This window comes from Hemiscyllium ocellatum, chromosome 19 (genome assembly GCF_020745735.1).
Source record: "Hemiscyllium ocellatum isolate sHemOce1 chromosome 19, sHemOce1.pat.X.cur, whole genome shotgun sequence".
NCBI lineage: Eukaryota > Metazoa > Chordata > Chondrichthyes > Orectolobiformes > Hemiscylliidae > Hemiscyllium > Hemiscyllium ocellatum.
Genome location: NC_083419.1, coordinates 10,206,327 through 10,227,348, shown reverse-complemented (window position 1 = coordinate 10,227,348; position 21,022 = coordinate 10,206,327).

The following is a 21,022-nucleotide window of genomic DNA, read 5'->3' as shown; positions in this document are numbered from 1 at the left end:
CTTTTGGTGAATGAGAGATAAATGGCGTGGAGGGGTGGGTGATGGGGGGGAAGGTAGCTGGGAAAGTGATAGGTAGATGATGGTGATAGGTCCGAGCAGAGGGTGGTGTGGATAGGTGGGAAGGAAAATGGACAGTAGGACAGTTCAAGAGGGCAGTAGGGAGGCTGGATCTGGGATTAGGTGGGAGGAGGGGAGATGAGGAAACTGGTGAAATCTACATTGACCCTATGAGGTTGGCGGGTCTCAAGGTGGAAGATGAGATGTTCTCCCTCCACGTGTCAGGTGGCTAGAATTTGGCGGTGGAGGAGGCCCAGGACTTTCATGTCCTAGGAGGAGTGGGACACTTTGGGACACAAGCACTAAACAAACCCACTGCCCTGTGGCTGACCACTTCAAAGCTCCCTCTCATTCCACCCAGGACACCTTCATCTACCTAACACATTCCCAGCTACCTTTCCTCCAGCCCCACCCCCCCTCCCATTTACCTCTCAGCCCTTTTGTGCCACCCACCCCATCACAACATTCCTGATGAGGAGCTTATGCTCAAAACATTGACATTCCTGCTCCTTGGATGCTGCCTGACCTGCTGTGAAAAGAATCAAAACACTTAACTGATAAGAGGTTTTCTATATGAACTGGTCCCAGTATTGAGTGTAATCAGTGAGTTCAGTTTGCATGGACATATTTGAGATGAGCAGCTAACTGCACTAACTTGTTGGTATTTTAATCTCGTGTATTTTAGATGTTTGAATTTTGAACAAGTGACATATGGGCTTTCTCTGTGGCTTCTTTTAAAAGACAGTGTTTGAGAAAGATTTCTTGATGAATAATGGAGTCTTGTATACATCGAGAGAGGTTATGAGTAAGCAAAATAAATAATCTCATGTATAGACATAAGATTTTGAAATTCCAATCGAAGATTTTGGAATTCTGATGGAAGATTTTGGAATTCCAATCGAAGATTTTGGAATTCCGATGGAAGATTTTGGAATTTCATCTTGGGTTTAGGTGAAGAATCCATAGCTGGAAATAAAACACTCTTTCTTTTCAGTCTGGAGGAGTATTGTTGATGCATAAAATAGTTGCTCCTGAGAAGGAGAGTTAATTTGGAATAATTAAGAAATGGATTCCTCAGTACAAGGGAAAAAGAACAGGGAACATTTTCACTGGCAATCAGAAGTGAACCCAGAAATTGCTGGAAAAACTCATCAAGTCTGGCAGCATCAGTAGAAAGAAAGCAGAGCTAACATTTCAAGTCCTTTCTTTGGAATTGAATTTAGCTGTGAAAAGATTGGTATATATGCTGAAGATGGAGGTGGGAAAGGGGAGGAGTAAACGATTGGTGGGGCTGGAGCCCCGAAAGGGGGAACAGCAAATAGGAAGACAAAGGAATGAGTAATGGGCATTAATAGAGGAGAATTAATAGCTACTAATAGGCACTATGAGTGGTTGACTTTGGAATGTTGGAGCCAATGTGATGGCGTGCCCTAGTGTGTGGGGGTTAGTGTAAGGACAAGGAAAATGTGCTCGGTCCCTAAAATTATTGAACTTAATATTGAGTCAAGAAGGGTCCCCAAGTGGAAAAGGAGGTGTTGTTCTTCCAGCTAGTACTGAGCTTCATTGGAGCACTGCAGTGAGCCTGAGACAGAAAGGTTGATCAGGGTGGTGTGTTAAAGTAGCAGGCAAATGGACATTTATCTTTGTGAACAGGACACAGAATATCCGCCAATATGCATTTCATCTCTCCAGTGTAGAGGAGACCACATTGTGAGCAGTGAATACAGTAGAGTAGATTGAGTGAAGTGCAGGTAAATCGCCCCTTCACCTGGAAGGGCCTTGGATTGTGAGTAGGGAGGAAGTAAATGCACCTTCAGTGATTGCAGGGAAAGATGCCATGGGGGTCTGGGGAGGTGTTGTGAGTGGAGGTGGAGTGGATCAGTGTGTCCCAGAGGGAACAGTCCCTGCAAAAGGCTGACAAGGGAGGGGATGGGGAATATGTGTCTGGTGGTGGCATTTCACTGGAGGTGGCGGAAATGACAGCTAATGATCCTCTAGACGTGGATGTTGCTGGGATGGTAGGTGAGGACAAGGGGAACCTTTTTACTGTTGTGGAAGGAAGAGAGGGGGTGAAGGCAGAAGCGCGAGAGATGGGTTGGACCCAGGTGAGATGGGTTGGACCCACCTGTCATCTATGGTGTTCGGGAATCCTCAGTTAAAGAAGAGGGGACATTTTGAAGACTTCCTTGTAGAAGCTGGCATCATCAGAACAGATGCAACAGAATGGAATAGAGTCTTTCCAAGAAACAGGGCGTGAGGAAGAATAGTGAAGTAACAGCAGGAATATTAGGTTTTATCGATGGACCAGTCTATCCTCAGAAATGGAGCCAGCGGAATGGAAGGGAGGAGTCAGAGATGGACCAGGTGAAGGTGAGAGTGGGATGGTAATTGGAAGCAAAAATGATGAGCATATCACAATTTCTGATGAGAGAGTGAAGCAGCACTGATGATATCATTGATCTACCAGAGAAAGAGTTGTGAGTAGGGGCCAAGATAGGACTGGGAACAAGGAATGTTCCACATGGCCCATGAAGAGACAGGCATAACTGGGGCCCATGTGAGTACACATGGCCAGCCCTCTGACCTGAAGAAAGTGAGAGAAGTTAAAGGAGTAGTTGTTCAAAGTGAGGACCAACTCAGCCAAAGCAGGAAGGTGGTGGTGGTCGGAATGGTTCAGGAAGAAGCAGAGAGCCTTGAGACCATCCTGGTGGATGGTGGACGTGTAAAAGGATTTGCATATCCATGGGAATGAGGAGGTGGCTGGAGCCCATGAACTGGAAATTCCGAAAAGCATAAGAAGTGGGAAGGGACTAGACAAGATGAGAAATAAATTGCATTGAGGTAGGAAGAGATGAGTTCTGTGGGGCAGGCGGAAACAATGGGTGTGCCCATTGTTTCTGCTTGCCCCACAGAACTCATCTCTTCCTACCTCAATGCAATTTATTTCTCGTCTTGTCTAGTTCTGTTTGTGGATTTTTGGGAAGGAGGTAGAAGCAGGCTGTGTGGGGTTAGGAGACTATGAGCTTAGAGGCAGTGAGGGCGAGATCGCCAGATGACCATTGTGGGCACAATGTTCTGATGTTCAATGGAGGGGTCAATACTAAGGGGTAAGGGGCAATGGAGGGTCAAGGCCAAGGGGCAAGGGTCTGACTGGTGCTCAGGCCCTGCAACGTAAAGACCAATACAACAGACAACAGCAATACCACTCTTGTTGGCAAGATTAATGACAAAGTCAGAGTTGGATCTGAAAGCATAGCTTTCAAGTTTCTTTCAAAGTGTTGGAAACAATGGATGGACTGGATAACACTTTCAGTACAGTGCCTTTTGGCCTTAGTGGACCCTTTCCCCATGTAGATAGTACTTCTTCATTTCTACCCACCCATACCCCTGCCCATCTCCCTGAAGTGCTAAAATGCATTGGACTGAAGCCCCTTATCATACCTCACTCCAGAATCTATTGGGGGTCTGTTGTGGATCTTTGTACAGCCCAGGCAGCACCCACTTCCATCTCTGCCATCGTCATGACAACTACAACTGTCATGTAGTTGCAGGGGTGAGGGATGGGAATTCTTGAGAAAGAATGAGGAATTCCCAATCCTTATCATTATAGCCCACAGCATTCAATGGCTGCTGGATAAGCTCCTTTGGAGCTTGTCAACCTTCCTCGTACTGCGCCCCACATAATGCTCTGTCCAATCACACCACATGAACAGTAACCCAATAATGGCTAGCTTCAATGACACTAGCTGAGGCATAAGTATTGACAGAACAATCTCCTTCTCTGAAATGGCACCAGGGGATCTGTTTATGCGCGGCCATGAAAACAGAAAACATGTTCTCATTCGATGTAACGGCCCTGTTCACATCTATCGACAAAACTCTAGCCAGGCAAACAATAGCCAACCTGCTGGACATACAGAACAGACAACAAGACGATGAACCTATCAACAAAGATGGTATACTCAAACTACTAGACCTGTGCCTCACAAACACTTCACATTCAACAACCAAATATATGAACAATCATGGGCTCACCCATCTCTGGAATCATAGCAGAAGGGTTAGTGCAAAGGTTAGAACAAACAGTCTTACAGCAAATTCAACCCAAACTCTGGGCGAGATATGTGGATGACACCTTTGTAATCATTAAAAACACAGAAATAGTCAACACACACTGGATCATCAACGTCATACTCACAGGAATCCGATTCACTAGAGAGGAAGAAAAGGACAACCAACTCCCATTCCTAGACGTGATGGTACAGAGAACACCGAACGGAGAATTCACCACAAAGGTATACAGGAAAGCCACACACACAGACCAAGTCCTGAACTACGAAAGCAACCACCCCAACACACACAAAAGAAGTTACATCAAGACACTATTCAAAAGGGCCACAACACACTGCAGCACACCAGAACTGCAAAAAGAGGAAGAAGAACACCTATACAAGCTATTCACCAAAAATGAATACCCGCTCAATTTCATCAACAGATGCCTAAGGGAAAGACAACGGAATGAGGACATGCCGCAACCCGAAGGACTAGCCACACTCCCATAAATCAGGAGCATTTCCGAACTGACAGCCAGACTACTGCGACCACTAGGACTCATAACAGCACACAAACCAACAGCCACTCTCAGACAACAACTCACCAGAACAAAGGACCCAATACCCAGCATGAGCAAAATCAATGTAGTGTACAAAATCCCATGCAAGGACTGCACAAAACACTACATAGGACTACAGGAAGACAGCTAACGATCCGCATCCATTAACACCAACTAGCCACAAAACGACACAACCAGCTATCCTTAGTAGCCACACACGCAGATGACAAGTAACATGAGTTCGACTGGGACAACACTACTATTATAGGACAAGCCAAACAGAGAACAGCCAGAGAATTCCTAGAGGCATGGCACTCACCCACAGATTCAATCAATAAGCACATCGACCTGGACCCAATATAGCGACACTGCAACGGACAGCTGGAACTGACAACTGGAAGCGGCAGATTCAAACCACTACAAATGCTGGTGGAAAGATCACAGAAGCGCTTCACAGGAGGCTCCCAAGCACTGAGGATGTCACCTAGACAGGAGACGAAATGTCTGCAACACAAATTCCCAGCTCGGTGAACAGAAACACAACAAAAACAGACAAGGCCGTGGTTGGCATCTCATCAGAAAAGACAACTCCTTCAAAGTGCAGCACAGGGAGGGTCGGCCTGAGCTGGTGTCCATTGTGTAACGTTGGACTCGAGCCTTAATGATAGAGGCTAAAAGTGTGACACTGGAAAAGCACAGCAGGTCAGGCAGGACATTTCGGGCATAAGCCCTTCATCAGGAATGATGAGATAATTAATGAGAGAGAGAGAGAGAGAAAAGACAAGCTACTAAGTGAGCCACAGCCGACAGTATTTACTTCAATGAACATATTGCCACAGAAAAGGCATGCGGCAAATTAAAAACCAACCGCAGCTGCCTCATTTACCACCTAAGAGGTGGTTCCTGGCAAGATTGTGGCATTGAATGGTTCTCAGGTTGTCAGTTTGGGAATACCTGAGTGGTGTTATTCTAATGTCTCTGACATGTGGGCGACAGAAACGTTAAGAGTAACAACATCTAATGCTTTTCATTTCCAGAAACCTCCTCCAAGATTACTGTAATGGTGTGATTGTTAAAAATCAATGCCAAGGTTTTGTGTGAGGTAGTCATCTGAACAAAATGTTTCTGACTCAGCAACTCTGCACCGTCAATGAAACGGTTGTCCCGTGATAATAAACGTGGCTGAATCGGTTCATCGTTCATCCTAAAGGATTGTTAATTTAATTGCAGAGAATCAACATCAAAACCAAATTAATTACTGAGGCATAGAATTAAGCCTTGTTGACTTTACAAGAGTTTGAACACACTTAGAAGCAGTCAGCCTTCCTTCATCGATATTGTTCCACATCATAAGCAAGAACTTTAATGTACAAGCAGCCAGCGCCCTACCCCATGAACAGTCTGGGACAGACGACACAAAAAGACTGATTGATGCAGGGTTTTTTTTTCAACAATCTCAAAATATCACAGTGAATGAAACTTTTGAAGTGTAGCCATTAATTTAGTGTCAGAAATGGGGCACAGCAAACTCCCACAAGCAGTAAAGTGCTGATGACCAGATGACCCATTTTCCTTTCTCCCCAGACAATGCTTCCTCCCCCTCAAGTTCAACAACTTCCTCTCTCTTGCTCCAGCTTCATCCGTCATTAATTTATTCCTGAATTCCACTTTGACTTTCTCTTCTTAATCTTTTCATTTCTCCATTCACCTCCCCCCCTTTTTCTTGGCGTGATACTTGTGTCAAGTCTGCCACATGTCCAACTTTGTCCAGTTCTGATGAACGGTCATTGGCCTGGAATATCGTGCCGATTATGTTTCAGTGAATGGTGAGGTTGCTTGGCATTCTGAGTGTTTCCGACATTTTCTGATTTCTTTCAGATGTCCGGTGCTTTCAGTTCTTTGCCCTTCCCATCTTCGTCTGTTTCTTTAAATGTTGTGGGTTGAGGGTCAGTTATTGGCAAGGAGAGCTCCTCTGTACCTCTCTGAGTATTGTGCTGGGAGTTTTGACATTCCCTCAAAAGGGTAAAATCTCTGATGTTGACCGTGCTGCACTTACAGCCTCACATTCACAGTGGTTTGTCAAGGTATGTGTCAAAGTGAATTACTCAATTGATACATCTTAAGATTTTTTACTCCCAGTAAAATGGCAGTGGAGAGAGTTTCTGAACCTTGGCGTTTATCCGCTCCAGCCACTTTTCTCCCCATTTCCTTTTTTCTCTCTGTTCTTGCATTTGTTTCTCTTCCATTTTATTTTACTTACCTATTGGTGAAGAGCTGGGTGGACTTGAGTAGGCCCAGCAGTGTGGACCCGAGTAGGCCCAGCAGCGTGGACTCTAGTGGGCCCAGCAGCGTGGACCCGAGTAGGCCCAGCAGCATGGAGTCTAGTGGGCCCAGCAGTGTGGACCCGAGTAGGCCCAGCAGCATGGAGTCTAGTGGGCCCAGCAGTGTGGACCCGAGTGGGCCCAGCAGTGTGGACTCTAGTGGGCCCAGCAGCGGGACTCTAGTGGGCCCAGCAGCGTGGACCCGAGTGGGCCCAGCAGCGTGGACTCTAGTGGGCCCAGCAGCGGGACTCTAGTGGGCCCAACAGCGTGGACTCTAGTGGGCCCAGCAGCGTGGACTCTAGTGGGCCCAACAGCGTGGACTCTAGTGGGCCCAGCAGCGTGGACTCTAGTGGGCCCAGCAGCGGGACTCTAGTGGGCCCAACAGCGTGGACTCTAGTAGGCCCAACAGCGTGGACTCTAGTGGGCCCAGCAGCGTGGACTCTAGTGGGCCCAGCAGTGTGGACCCGAGTGGGCCCAGCAGCGGGACTCTAGTGGGCCCAGCAGCGTGGACTCTAGTGGGCCCAACAGCGGGATTCTAGTGGGCCCAGCAGTGTGGACCCGAGTGGGTCCAGCAGCGTGGACTCTAGTGGGCCCAGCAGTGTGGACCCGAGTGGGCCCAGCAGTGTGGACCCGAGTGGGCCCAGCAGGGTGGACTCAAGTAACTCCAGAAGTATGGGCCTAGCAGCATGGACTCAAGTAGGTCTGGCAGCGTGGACTCGAGTAGGCCCAGCAGCGTGGACCTGAGTGGACCCAGCAGCGTGGACCTGAGTGGGCCCCGCAGCGTGGACTCCAGTGGGCCCAGCAGTGTGGACCTGAGTAGATCCAGCAGGGTAGACTCAAATAACTCCAGCAGTATGGGCCCAGCAGCATGGACTCGAGTAGGCCAGCAGCGTTGACTTGAGTAGGTCCAGCAGCATGAACTCTCGTGGGCCCAGCAGCGTTGACTTGAGTAGGTCCAGCAGCATGGATCGCATGGGCCCAGCAGCGGGGACTCAAGTAGGTCCAGCAGTATGGACTCACATGTGCCCAGCAGCGTGGACCCGAGTAGGTCCAGCAGTATGGACTCACATGTGCCCAGCAGCGGGACTCGTGTGGGCCCAGCAGCATGGATTCAAATAGGTCCAGCAGTGCAGACTCGAGTGTGCCCAGCCGTGTGGACTTGAGTAGGTCCAGCAGCATGGACTCAAGAAGGTCCAGTAGCACAGATTTGAGTAGACCCAGCCATGTGGACCTGAGTAGCCCCATCAACATGGATTTGAATAGGCCCAGCAGCACAGATTGGAGTTGGCCCAGTCACACAAACTGAAGTAGGGTCATTCATGTGGACCTGTGTGGGCCTAGCAGCATGGACTCGAGTAGGTGCAGCTGCGTGGACTTGAGTAGGCCCAGCAGTGTGGATTCAAGTAGGCCCAGCAGTGTGGACCCGAGTAGGCCCAGCCACATGGACTCAAGTTGGCCCAGCAATGTGGAGTTGAGTTTGCCCAGCAGTGCAGACTCATGTAGGTCAGCAATGTGGACTTAGGTGGGTGTAGCAGCATGTACTTGAGTAGGTCCAATCATGTGGACTCATGTGGGCCCAGCAGCATGAACTCGAGTGGGCCCAGCAGCATGGGTTAGAGTAGGTCCAGCCGTGTCGACTGGTGGCAGCGACATTGGAGGTGAGTTCAGTTTCCTGACGGCTTCCTCATTGTCAAGCCAGTCTTGATGCCAACTCATGCCCTCTGCTGCTGCTGCTGTTGCTGTGTGGTGGATTTGGGTTCCTGGCAGCATCTATGTCCAGCGAAGATTGATGGAGTTGGCAGTGGAGGTGAGTTTCGGCCCAGTATGAGACCCAGCAGCATCAGTAATGGCTGTGTTGATGAAGTAGGCCCAAAGTGGACTTGTGATGGAGGCGGAGTTACATTTGGGCCCATGAGGTACCCAGTGACATTGGTGGCATCTGAATTGCTGAGATCCAGTGAGGATTCGTTGTGATGAAAGTCTTGGTGGAGGTGAGATGGCCCTGAAGAGTGGATTGATTTTCATTCCAATGGTGGAGGCGCAGTAAAGGGGTCTTGTACATGGCCAACAGGCTTATGGCCCATGGCAGAGCACAGTCAGTAATGTTGCCAATTTCTTTCATTTCTTCATTTATCAGCCTTTACATTCTATGTTCTGGTTTATTTTTCTGTGTTTGAAGAGGGCGCAGGAGAGTGTGGACTCTATGCAGCACTTTTCACTGTAGTTTGTAACATGATACATGCAAAAATCAATCAAATCAAATCAAATCAAATCAAGTCACACAAAAAGCTGTTACATGTATATTGTATTGCCTTCAAAATTGTGACATCTCAGTCTTTGTCACGTTATTGACCTACCTCTGTACAAAACATGGCAAGTAACTGATGTTCTTGCTTCTACAAAACATCCGCGTAGCATTTGTTTTACTTTACCTCCTATGATCAATATGTGTTGGTTGCTTAAGATGTTTATTGTTCTCTCCGTGAACAAACCTGATAACTTACCTTTCCACTCCTGCGTGGATATGGAAGCGTAACCTTTCTCTGCTGTTCTTTTGTAGAATGACAGCTTGTGCTAATGTTCCTGTTGCTGTAAAGCCATGAGTCTCCATTGGCAGTGTTCAAAACAGAAAGCCATTCATCATGTTTCCAGTTAATGACTAACCAAATCTAGCTACCAGAAGAGCTCCAAAAGCTAGTAGAATCATAGAATCCCTACTATGTGGAAACAGGCCCTTCAGCCCAACAAGTCCACACCGAAGAGTATCCCACCCAGACCCATTCCCCTACCCTATTACTCTACATTTACCCTTGACTAATGCACCTAACCTATGCATCCCTGAATACTAACAGCAGTTTAGTAAATGCAATTCACCTAAACTGTACATCTTTGGGTTGTGGGAGGAAACCTGAGCACCTGGAGGAAACCCATGCAGACACGGGGAGAATGTGCAAACTCCACACCGACAGTTACCTGAGGCTGGAATCGAACCCTGGTGCTGTGAGGCAGCAGAGCTAACCACTGAGCCACTGTGATGCCCTATTACATCCAGATAAACCTGTTGGGATATAACCTGGTGTTGTGCGATTTTTAACTTTGTCCACCCTCGTGCAACACCGGCACCTCCACACTGTAACTGAATCTAATCACAGTTCCTCAACTCTTCATCAAAATGGCCCTACAAAGCTTTTCCCTCTCCTACATTTGAGGAGAAAGTGACGACTGCAGATGCTGGAGATCAGAGCTGAAAATGTGTTGCTGGAAAAACGCAGCAGGTCAGATTCCTGAAGAAGGGCTCGTGCTCGAAACATCGATTCTCCTGCTCTTTGGATGCTGCCTGACCTGCTGCGCTTTTCCAGCAACACATTTTCAGCCCCTCTCTTACATTTGCCAGTGACACCAAACCAGGTGAGATGATAAGTCGTGAGGAGGATACAAGGAGGCTATGAGAGGACTTTGACAGACCAGGTTAATAAACTAGACAATGGAAAATGGAATTTAAAGTAAACAAATGTGAAGGGGTTGACTGTGGCAGAAAAAAACAGAAAGGCAGAACATTTATTAAATGTTGAGAGGTTGGGAAGTGTGAGTACCCACAGGGACCTGGTGGTTCTTGTTCATGAATCACTAAAAGCCAAGGGAAGCTGTAGGAAAGATGTTGTGAAACTTGAAAGGGTTCAGAGAAGATTTGCAAGGATGTTGCCAGAGTTGAAGAGGCTGAATAGGCTGGGGTGGTTTTCCCTGGAGCATTGAGGTTCTTCATGACATGCTGGTCATGGATAGGATGAACAGCCAGGGACTTTTTCCCAGGGTAGGTGGGAGTCCAAAATTAGAGGGCAGAAGTTTAGGGTGAGAGGGGAAAGATTTAGAAAGAACTCAAGGGCAACCTTTTCAAGCAGAGGGTGGTACGTGTATGGAATGAGCTGTCAGAGGAAGTGGTGGAGGCTGGTACAACTGCAACATTTAAAACCCATCTGAATGAGTATATGAATAGGAAGGGTTTAGAGGGATAGGGACCAAACTCTGGCAAAAGGGACAATGATCAATTTGGGATATCTGGTTGGCATGGACGAGTTGGACTGTACGGTCTGTTTCCATGACTCTAAATGTTAGCATGCAGTAAGCAATTTGGAAAGCAAATGGTATGTTAGCCTTCATCACAAGGAGGTTTGAGGACGAGTGTAGAGATGATCCTGCTGCAGTTCTCTTGAAACTTGGTGATACCTCATGCACGTGCCTCCTGTGTACAACTCTGCTCTCCTGATCAAAGGAAAAGTAGACTTGTCATCGAGAGAATGCAACAGCAGCACTTGAGATTAACTGCAGGAATGGTGAGGTTGACAGACAGGGAGAGAGTGGGGAGATCAGAATTGTGTTCCTTAGAGTTTCTGAAAATGAGGGAGTAACATCAGTAAAAATTATAGAATTCTTAGAGGGCATGACAGAATGGATGCAGGGAAGACGTTTTCTGGCTGATGAGTTTGGAACTTGAAGGCTTAGGCCAGTTATGACAGAGATGACTGGGAATTTTTTCACTCAGAGTTGGTGAATCTTTCGAATTATCTACTCCAGAGAGCTGCAGGAGCTCAGTTATTGAACATGTTTAGGAGAGAAATTGATTGATTTCTGGAGACTAATGGCATTAAGGAATTTGGATCGAGACTAATGACTAATGACAATGGAAAGGTGAGATCACAGTAACTGATTAGCCATGATCTAATAGACTGCTGGAGTAGGCTCAATGAGCTGGAAGGACCACACTTCTGTCCTTATTTTCTCTGGGCCCTGTGCAATACAACAGTAACTTAATTCCGAATATTTTTATTACAGCATTTTTAACACCTTGAAATGAATAAGTTATATATTTAACAGAAGGGGGAAGAGGAGCAGATCATGAGTCATTGGGGACAGGTAGGAGGTTCTGTGGGGACAAGAGAGACTCACAGTTGGTGTGTTGCTTCCCATGTGCCAGGGTCCGTTACGTCTCTGATCGTGTTTCCGGGATCCTTGAGAGGGAGGGGGAGCAGCCCCACATTGTGGTCCACATAAGAACCAAGAACATGGGTAGGAAGAGAGATGGGGATTTAAGGCAGAAATTCAGAGAACGAGGGTGGAAACTTAGAGCTAGAACAAACAGAGTTGTTATCTCTGGTTTGGTGCTTGTGCAATGTGCTAGCGAGGCGGGGAATAGGGAGAGAGATGAGTTGAACACATGGCTACAGGGAGGGCTCAGGAGGGAGGGTTTTGCATTCCTGGATAACTGGGGCTCTTTCTGGGGTAGGGGGGTCCTCTACAAACAGGATGGTCTTCATCTGAACCAGAGAGGTACCAATATCCTGTGAAAGAGAAATTTGCTAATGCTGTTTGGGAGGGTTTAAACTAAATCAACAGGGAGATGGGAACCTAAATTATAGTTTGAGTATACAGGAGGTTTAGAGTAGTGAAGTCAGAAATAAGGTTTCAAGATTGCAAAAGGGCACCAGCAGGCAAAAGTTGGTTTGGAGTGTGTCTATTTTAATGCCAGGAGTATTCGAAATAAGGTGGTGAACTTGCAGCATGGGTTGGTATCTGGGATTTTGATGTTGTGGCCATTCTGGGGACATGGGTAGACCGGGGACAGGAATGTTTTGCAGGTTCTGGGATTTATGTTTCAGTAAAAACAGGGAAGACGGTAAAAGAGAGGGAGGTGTGGCATTGTTAATCAAGGACAGTATTACAGTGGCAGAAAGGACATTTGAGGACTCGTCTACTGAGGTAGTATGGGCTGAGGTTAGAAACAGGAAAGGAGAGGTTACTCTGTTGGGAGTTTTCTATAGGCCTACGAATAGTTCCAGAGATGTAGAGGAAAGGATAGCAAAGATGATTCTCAATAGGAGTGAGAGAGACAGGGTAGTTGGTATGGGGGACTTTAAATTTCCAAATATTGACTGAGAATACTATAGTTTAAGGACTTTAAATGGGTCAGTTTTTAGCCAATGTGTGCAGGACAGGCCAACAAGGGGTGAGGTCACATTGAATTTGATACTGGGTAATGAACACAGCCAGGTGTTAGATTTGGAGGTAGGTGAGCAATTTGGTGATGGAAGAACAAAGAGCAAAAAAAATTTACAGCCCAGGAACAGGCCCTTCGGCCCTCCAAGCCTGAGCTGATCCCAAATGTATTGTCTAAACCTGTTGCCCAATTCCTAAGCATCTGTATCTCTCTGCTCCCCACCTACTCATGCATCTGTCCAGACACATCTTAAATGAATCTACCGTGCCTGCCTCTACCAGCTCTGCTGGCAACGTGTTCCAGGCACCTACCACCCTCTGTGTAAAGTACTTGTTGCCTGTATTCCCCTAAAATTTTTCACCTCTCACCTGATAGTGACCACAATTTGGTTATGTTTACTTTAGCAATGGAAAGGGACAGATATATGCTGCAGGGGAAGAGTTATAGCAATTACGATGCGATTAGGCAAGATTTAGGATGCAGAGGATGGGGAAAGAACCAGCAGGGGATGGGCACAACTGAAACATGGAGCTTATTCAAGGAACAGCTACTGTGTATCCTTGATAAGTATGTACCTGTCAGACAGGAAGGAAGTTGTCGAGTGCAGGAGCTGTGGTTTACTAAACACGGTGAATCTCTTATCAAGAGGAAGAAGGCAGCTAATGTTAGGATGAGATATGAAGGCTCAGTTAGGGCACATGGGAGTTACAACTTAGCCAGGAAAGACCTAAAGAGAGAGCTAAGAAGAGCCAGGAGAGGATGTGAGATGTTGTTGGGCAGAGATGATCAAGGGAATCCCTAAAGTTTTCTTCAGGTATATCAGGAAAAAAAGAATGACTAGAGTAAGATAAGGACCAGAGTAGAGAGTGTGTTGCTGGAAAAGCACAGCAGGTCAGGCAGCATCCGGGGAGCAGGGAAATGACGTTTTGGGCCAGAGCCCTTCATCAGGAATGAAGGTCTTTGGCCTGAAAATGTTGATTCTTCTGCTCGTCAGATGCTGCCTGAACTGCTGTGCTTTTCCAGCAACACAGTCTCAACTCTGATCTCCAGCATCTGCAGTCCTCACTGTCTCCTAAGTTTAGGACCAATCAAGGATAGTAGTGGGAAGTTGTGTGTGGAGTCAAAGGAGCTGGGGAAGCATTAAATGACTAGTTTTCATCAGTATTCACACTAGAGAAAGATAATGTTGTTGAGAAGAATACTGAGATACAGGCTACTAGACTAGACTGGATTCAGGTTCACAAGGAGGAGGTGTTAGCAATTCTGGAAAGTGTGAAAATAGACAAGTCTCCTGGGCTGCTTGGGATTTATTCTAGGATTCTCTGGGAAGCCAGGGAGGAGATTACCAAGTCTTTGGTTTTGATCTTTATGTCATCATTGTCTACAAGAATAGTACCAGAAGACTGGAGGATAGTGAATGCTATCCCCTTGTTCAAGAAGGGGAGTAGAGACAACCTTGGTAATTATAGACCACCGAGTCTTACTTCAGCTGTGGGTAAATTGTTTGAAATGGTTATAAGAGATAGGATTTATAACCATCTAGAAAGGAATAATTTGATCAGGGATAGTCAACGTGGTTTTGTGAAGGGTAGGTTGTGCCTCACAGACCTTATTGAGTTCTTTAAGAAGGTGACCAAACAGAATGAGGGTAAAGCAGATGATGTGCTGTATATGAATTTCAGTAAGGCATTTGATAAGGTTTCCTATGGTAGGTTATTGCACAAAATTCAGAGGCATGGGATTGAGAGTGATTTAATGGTTTGCATTAGAAATTGGCTAGCTGAAAGAAGACAGAGGGTGGTGGTTGATGGGAAATGTTCAACCTGGAGTTCAGTTACTAATTGCTGCAGGGATCTGTTTTGGGGCCACTACTGTTTGTTATTTTTATAAATGACCTGGATGAGAGCACAAAAGGATGGGCTAGTAAGTTTGCAGATGACACTAAGGTAGGTGAAGTTGTGGATAGTAACGAAGGATGTTGTGGGTTACAGAGAGACATAGATAAGCTGCAGAGCTGGGATGAGAGGTGGCAAATAGAGTTTGATGTGGGTAAGTGTGAGGTGATTCACTTTGGAAGGAGGAACAGGAATAAAGAGTACTGGGCTAATGGTAAGATTCTTAGCAGTGTAAATGAGCAGAGAGAGCTTGGTATCCATGTACATAGATCCCTGAAAGTTGCCACCCAGGTTGATAGGGTCGTTGAGAAGATGTACTGTGTGTTAGCTTTTATTAGTAGAGTGATTGAGTTTTGGAACCATGAGATCATGCTACAGCTGTACAAAACTCTGGTGTGGTTGCACTTGGAGTATTGTGTACAGTTCTGGTCACCGCATTATAGGAAGGATGTGGAAGTTTGAAAAGGGTTCAGAGGAGATTTACTAGGATGTCGCCTGGTATGGAGGGAAGGCCATACAAGGAAAGGCTGAGGGACTTGAGGCTGTTTTCATTAGAGAGAAGAAGGTTGGGAGGAGACTTAATTGAGACATATAAGATAATCAGAGGGTTAGATAAGGTGGACAGTGAGATCCTTTTTCCTCAGATGATGATGGCTAGCACAAGGAGAGATAGCTTTAAATTGAGGGTGATAGATATAAAACAGATGTCAGAGGTAGTTTCTTTACTCAGAGAGTAGTAGGGATGTGGATCACTCTGCCTGCAGCTTTAAGGGTATTTAAATGGTCATCAGATAAACATATGGATGATAATGGAAATGTGTAGGTTAGATAGGCTTCAGATTGGTTTCACAGGTCAGCTCAACATCGAGGGCCGAAGGACCAGTGACTGCACCTGTAATGTTCTATGTTCTATTTACACAGATGTCATTTCCAAATGTTCGGTCTGTTTATTGTGAGACATAAGCTTGTGAGGTATGAACTGGCTTTGATTTACAAAATAAGGTGAAAACCTGCATGTTGTCTCTCTCATGCACTTCCAACATTACACCAAGATCTTGAAATGTGCTCGAAAGAGTGGAAAAACATCAATTTTTCCACATTTCCCTTTTCCATAGCTTATATCACAAAGTTGGTATTGCATTCAATAAGTGCTCATCTATGTGAGTGTGTGTGTGTGTGCGCGCGCGCGCAACTGTATTTCTGTATGTGTGGGTGTCTGTATGTGTGTGTGGGGGTGTGCATGCATGTGTTTTTCTGAGTGTGTGTGTGTGTGTGTGTTTCAGAATGTGTGGGTGCCTGTGTGTATCTGTGTCTGTGTGTATCTGTGTCTGTGTGCGTTTGTTCGGTGAAGGGAGAGGGTGGAGGGAGTGAGGAAACAATTATGATAGTTTTTCTCAATTTATGGTTATGAATAAAACTTTAATTAGTAAGGCTCTTGTGGTTTAGTGGCAGTGTTCCTATCTCTGAGCCAGGAGTCTGTGGTTTGAGTCCCACCTGCTCTGGAGGTATGTTATAACGTTTCTGAACAGATTGATTAGGAAAATATTTAACCCCCCTGACTGGAATAACAATGTGCCTGCATTGTGTCGACCTAGCCATTAATGCCTGGTGTTTAACAGATACTCAACTCATTATTGCCTTTTTCTTTGCAATAAGGATTTTCTGTCCTACTATGATTAAATTTCTTGAGCCTATAATCATTGACATATATTGAATCATGGAAAAACCCACTGCAATATGAAATCTATCCTGTTTGTGCTCACTCTTTCAAAAGTCCCTCATCTCCAATTTTTTGTCCATAACCCTTCCTTGAAGTTCCCTATCCGCAAATACCTGTCCAAATCCCTTTCGACATTAACTTATGAATTCAGCTTCCACCACCTCCTTTTAAGTTAAGACCATTCAGCTCCAAAGGAGCAATCCCCTTACCTCTGCCCAGGTGTTTTGTCAATGATTTTGAAACCAGAATGATTTCTTGCCTACTTTCAAATGGCAGGGATGTGCAGCACGATTAGACATTGAACAGTCGGTGTGTTCAGATGAAAGTGTTTGGTGTATTGTCTGACAGAGGCATGAGGGAGAAATTAAAGACTGCAGATGCTGGCGAGTCAGAGTTGATAAGTGTGGTGCTGGAAAAAGCACAGCAGGTCAGGCAGCATCCGAGGAGCAAGGGAATTGACGTTTAGGGCAGGACCCTTCTTCAGAACACAGGGTTTTAGACTTGATGCAATATTACAAACAATACTACTATATTGCAAACGGTGGACATTTGTACACCAATCTTCATACAAGTTAATTTCATGGCCATTATGTCTTCACTAATTTCTGACAATGTGTTTCAATCTCTGCAGTATAATTGGCCTGCAATTATGCCATAGTTTTGAAATTGCTTTTACAAACATTGGAACTGCACCTTCTGTGTTTAATGTCATTTTGAACGTTATAGCACGTCAAGTCTTCCATAAAAGATTCTCCACATCAAAATCATGCGTCCACTCATGTCCCGGTAAACCCAAATTTGCTCCTTATGACTGTACCCAAAGGGAATTTGACAAGGAAACCCCAACATATGGCGATCTCTGGACAAGCAAAAGCTTTTTCAATCCAAGGAAAGTCTTTCACGCCAGGATTTTGCAAAGCTGCTTGCAAGGTCATCCAATCAGTCCTGTTATTTCTTATTTTTTTTGATGAGTGCCTGAATAGAACGCCACGTTTGCAAACATTCACACTCATCGCATTCCCATTCTCCTGAGAATCCCTCATGCTGACTCTTTAACTTAACATGTAACACAATCACCAATTAGTGTCAAAGTTACCATAGCCAACAGTCTTAAATTGCATTAACCTTACATGCTCTCTCATGGAGAATGTAATCAATTCACTTGAAAACTAATTACTAATTTTGAACTTGTTATTAAATGATTTGGTCCAAAATTGACTTAAATTATGTAGATAAGTATCCACTGAGCTGTCAGCTGCGAGCTAAGAATGTTAGCCTCAAGTTCAGCTGGTCACACCATGTCCTAGAGATCAAATAGCGGGAGTACTGTGAAGCCACCACTTTCAATTTACACAAGACTATTACAAGGCAAAAAAAATGTGAATTATAATTGCATTGAACTCTGCCAGCAATTCATATAATTCCATTACATATTAATTAGTAAAAGGACTTGGCCCTTATGCAGCTAATTTTAAATATGATATATTTTAGAGATTAGGAAGAGGTCCATTTTGAAGTTAAATTAATTAACTGCGCCTTGACTCACAAGATTTAATAGAAGCTTTCCCCGTTGAATGTCAGTAATGTGAAATCTAAAGTGCCTTCACTGACTGAAGCAGTTTGTAGTCAACGTGGTTCGATGGAATTTAACTCATTGAGGCTGGATTGAAACATCTCCTTTTGGACTGTGCTTTTGCAGAGAAGATTTGGAGAGAGAGAAATGCGGGACTCGGAGTTCTACAGGCTATTCCCTGGGATGTTCTATGTGATAAACATTGACCACATCGTGAGGACCATCAACTCAGTGAAAAACACTCTTTGATCTGCCCGAAACGTGTTGGTTTTCCAATGTAAAGAGCTGACCTCGGCTGAGAGTTACGGCCTGGTCCAAACCAAGGTCCAGGACGACATGCTGAGGGATGCACTTGACTCATTGGCTCAACCACCACCAAGGTAGACTGGGGAAAGACCACCATCTAAGGTCCTTCTTCCAAAGGGCCATTCAGTTCTCAGGGCCTCTCATTGCCTTGAAAAGAATGTAAATAGACTCCGGCAGAGGTAAAACAAAATGCCTTTGTTTTTCAACATGCAGGGAAGCTCTGAAGAATGTCAAATTCCAGTGTTTTTCTCTGCAAAGACATTACAGAACTGATTTAGGACCTGAGTACATATTACGCATGTTATAGAAATAACAGGAGTGCTAGTTTAAGCTCACTGATGTGGACCTTTGTGGTGCAATAGTAATGATCCTATCTCTGAGCAAGGAGCCAGAGGTTCAGAAGGCACTGGCTCCGGACGTGTTTCTTAACATTTGGGCTGCACGGTGATTCAGTGGTTAGCAATACTGCCTCACAGCACCAGGGACCCAGGCTCGATTCCAGCCTCAGGCGACTGTCTGTGTGGAGTTTGCACGTTGTGTGAGGGGTATCCTCCAGGTGCTCAGGTTCCCTCCCACAGTCCAAATATGTGCAATTGAGGTGGATTGGCCTTGCTAAATTTCCCATACTATCCAAGGATGTATAAGCTAGGTGAGTTAACCATGGGAAATGCAGGGTTACAGGGGACGGTATGGGAGATACTCTTTAGAGGGGTGGTGTGGATTCACTGGGCTGAATGGTCTGCTTCCACACTGTTGGGATTCTATGATTTCTGTACAAGTTGATATAAAAAAAACTCACTGAATAATAGATTATGTTCTGAAATGAATGCAAATTCAGGACTGACTGTGACAAAGCTGTTCCTTTAACAATATTATGCTGTTCTTGGCCTTTTTTTCCAGAGAGGGTGGAAAAGGAGTGATTCCAAAAGTCTAAGTTTGATGGGTTTTATTTGTTGACAGCCAATAGAGACTGCCTCAGGTAAAAGACTTTCAAGTTTAAAAATAGTACTTGTACAATGAAAGGGGAGTGGCCAGTTCTCCCAGCTCAGCTTTTCTCTGGTTTGGTTTGGTTTTGAGTGGTGTGACTGTACACTGAAAGCAGTCAGTTGGAGACTGCTGGCCCAGGAAACCGTTACATGGAAGAAGGTGTTCCATGCTGAATCGTTCTGCCATCTCTCTCTCTTCTGTAAGACCCTGTGCTTAATTTTACCTGTTTTGTAAATGATGTTTATGGAGATTGTTGCAGGAATTTGGAATAGCATCATTAAGTTGGGATGATCTGTTGAGTTTTCGGAAATGTTAAATTATTCTATATTCTCTTCTCTTCTGTTTGAGTTTCATTCATTAATCTTGCAAATAAATTATGTTTTGTTTAAAACTAAGTGGTTGGGCCAGCTGCATCCCTCCTGGAATATCCACTTCCCACCTACTTAACACAACGAGCAAAGTCAGGGTCTGGGATACTTTAGAATCATAGAGACATACAGTACGGAAACAGACCCTTCAGTCTAACTCGTCCATGCAAGCCAGATAGCGAATCCCAATCTAGTCCCACCTGCCAGCATCCGGCCCATAACCCTTCCTATTCATATACCCATCCAGATGCCTTTTAAATTGTACCACTCTCCACCTAATCCTCTGGCAACTCATTCCATACACGTACCACCCTCTGCTTGAAAACTTGCCCTTTAGGTCTCATTTGTATCTTTCCCCTCTTACCCTAAACCTATGCCCTCTAGTTCTGGACTCCCCCACCCCAGGGAAGAGACTTTGTCTATTTATCCTATCCATGCCCCTCATGATTTTCTTGAGGGGGTCTGGCCTCGTCCATAACAGACTGAGCTATCGAACAAAGCAGGGATTTAAAAGCAAGTTCACTCCATCTCTGTTTTAGTTGTTCTGATGAGGAGGTGCCAGTCTTGGACTGGTGTGGAGAAAGTCAGAAGTCACAGACAGAGGTTAAAGTCCAACAGGTTTATTTGAAATCACAAGCTTTCAGAGCACTGTCCCTTCATCTCCTGACAAAGGAGCAGCACCCCAAATACTTGCCATTTCAAATAAACCTGTTAGACTATAACCTGGTATCCTGTGACTTCTGACTTTATTTTTATACCTCTGACTCCAATGGGCTGAGAACTGTTTAAGATAGTTTCAGGCTTTGGAATAAAGTAAAGCAGAATTCAATTGTGTGGTTTTTATGAAGTACTAAGCAACCGTTCCATTTGTATAGTTTACAGCTCAAGCTCATAAGCGAGGAATCTAATTCTGATTACAGATATTCCATCGAGAATAACTTGCCACCAGCTGCAGGAAAGAGGCTATAACAGTTACATTTCGGATATCCAATTGTTTATGTGTGGAGAGTAAGAGGCACATGGTCAGGAAGCACTACAAATGATTTCCAAATGAGAAACAGACCATTCAGCCCAACTCATTCATGCCAGCTGCCATGCTTCACATCTAGCCCCATGGACAGATCCCTCTATGTGTTTTTTTTACCCATTGAAATAAGCACACAGGGGCCAGAATCCCAACACCAAATCATG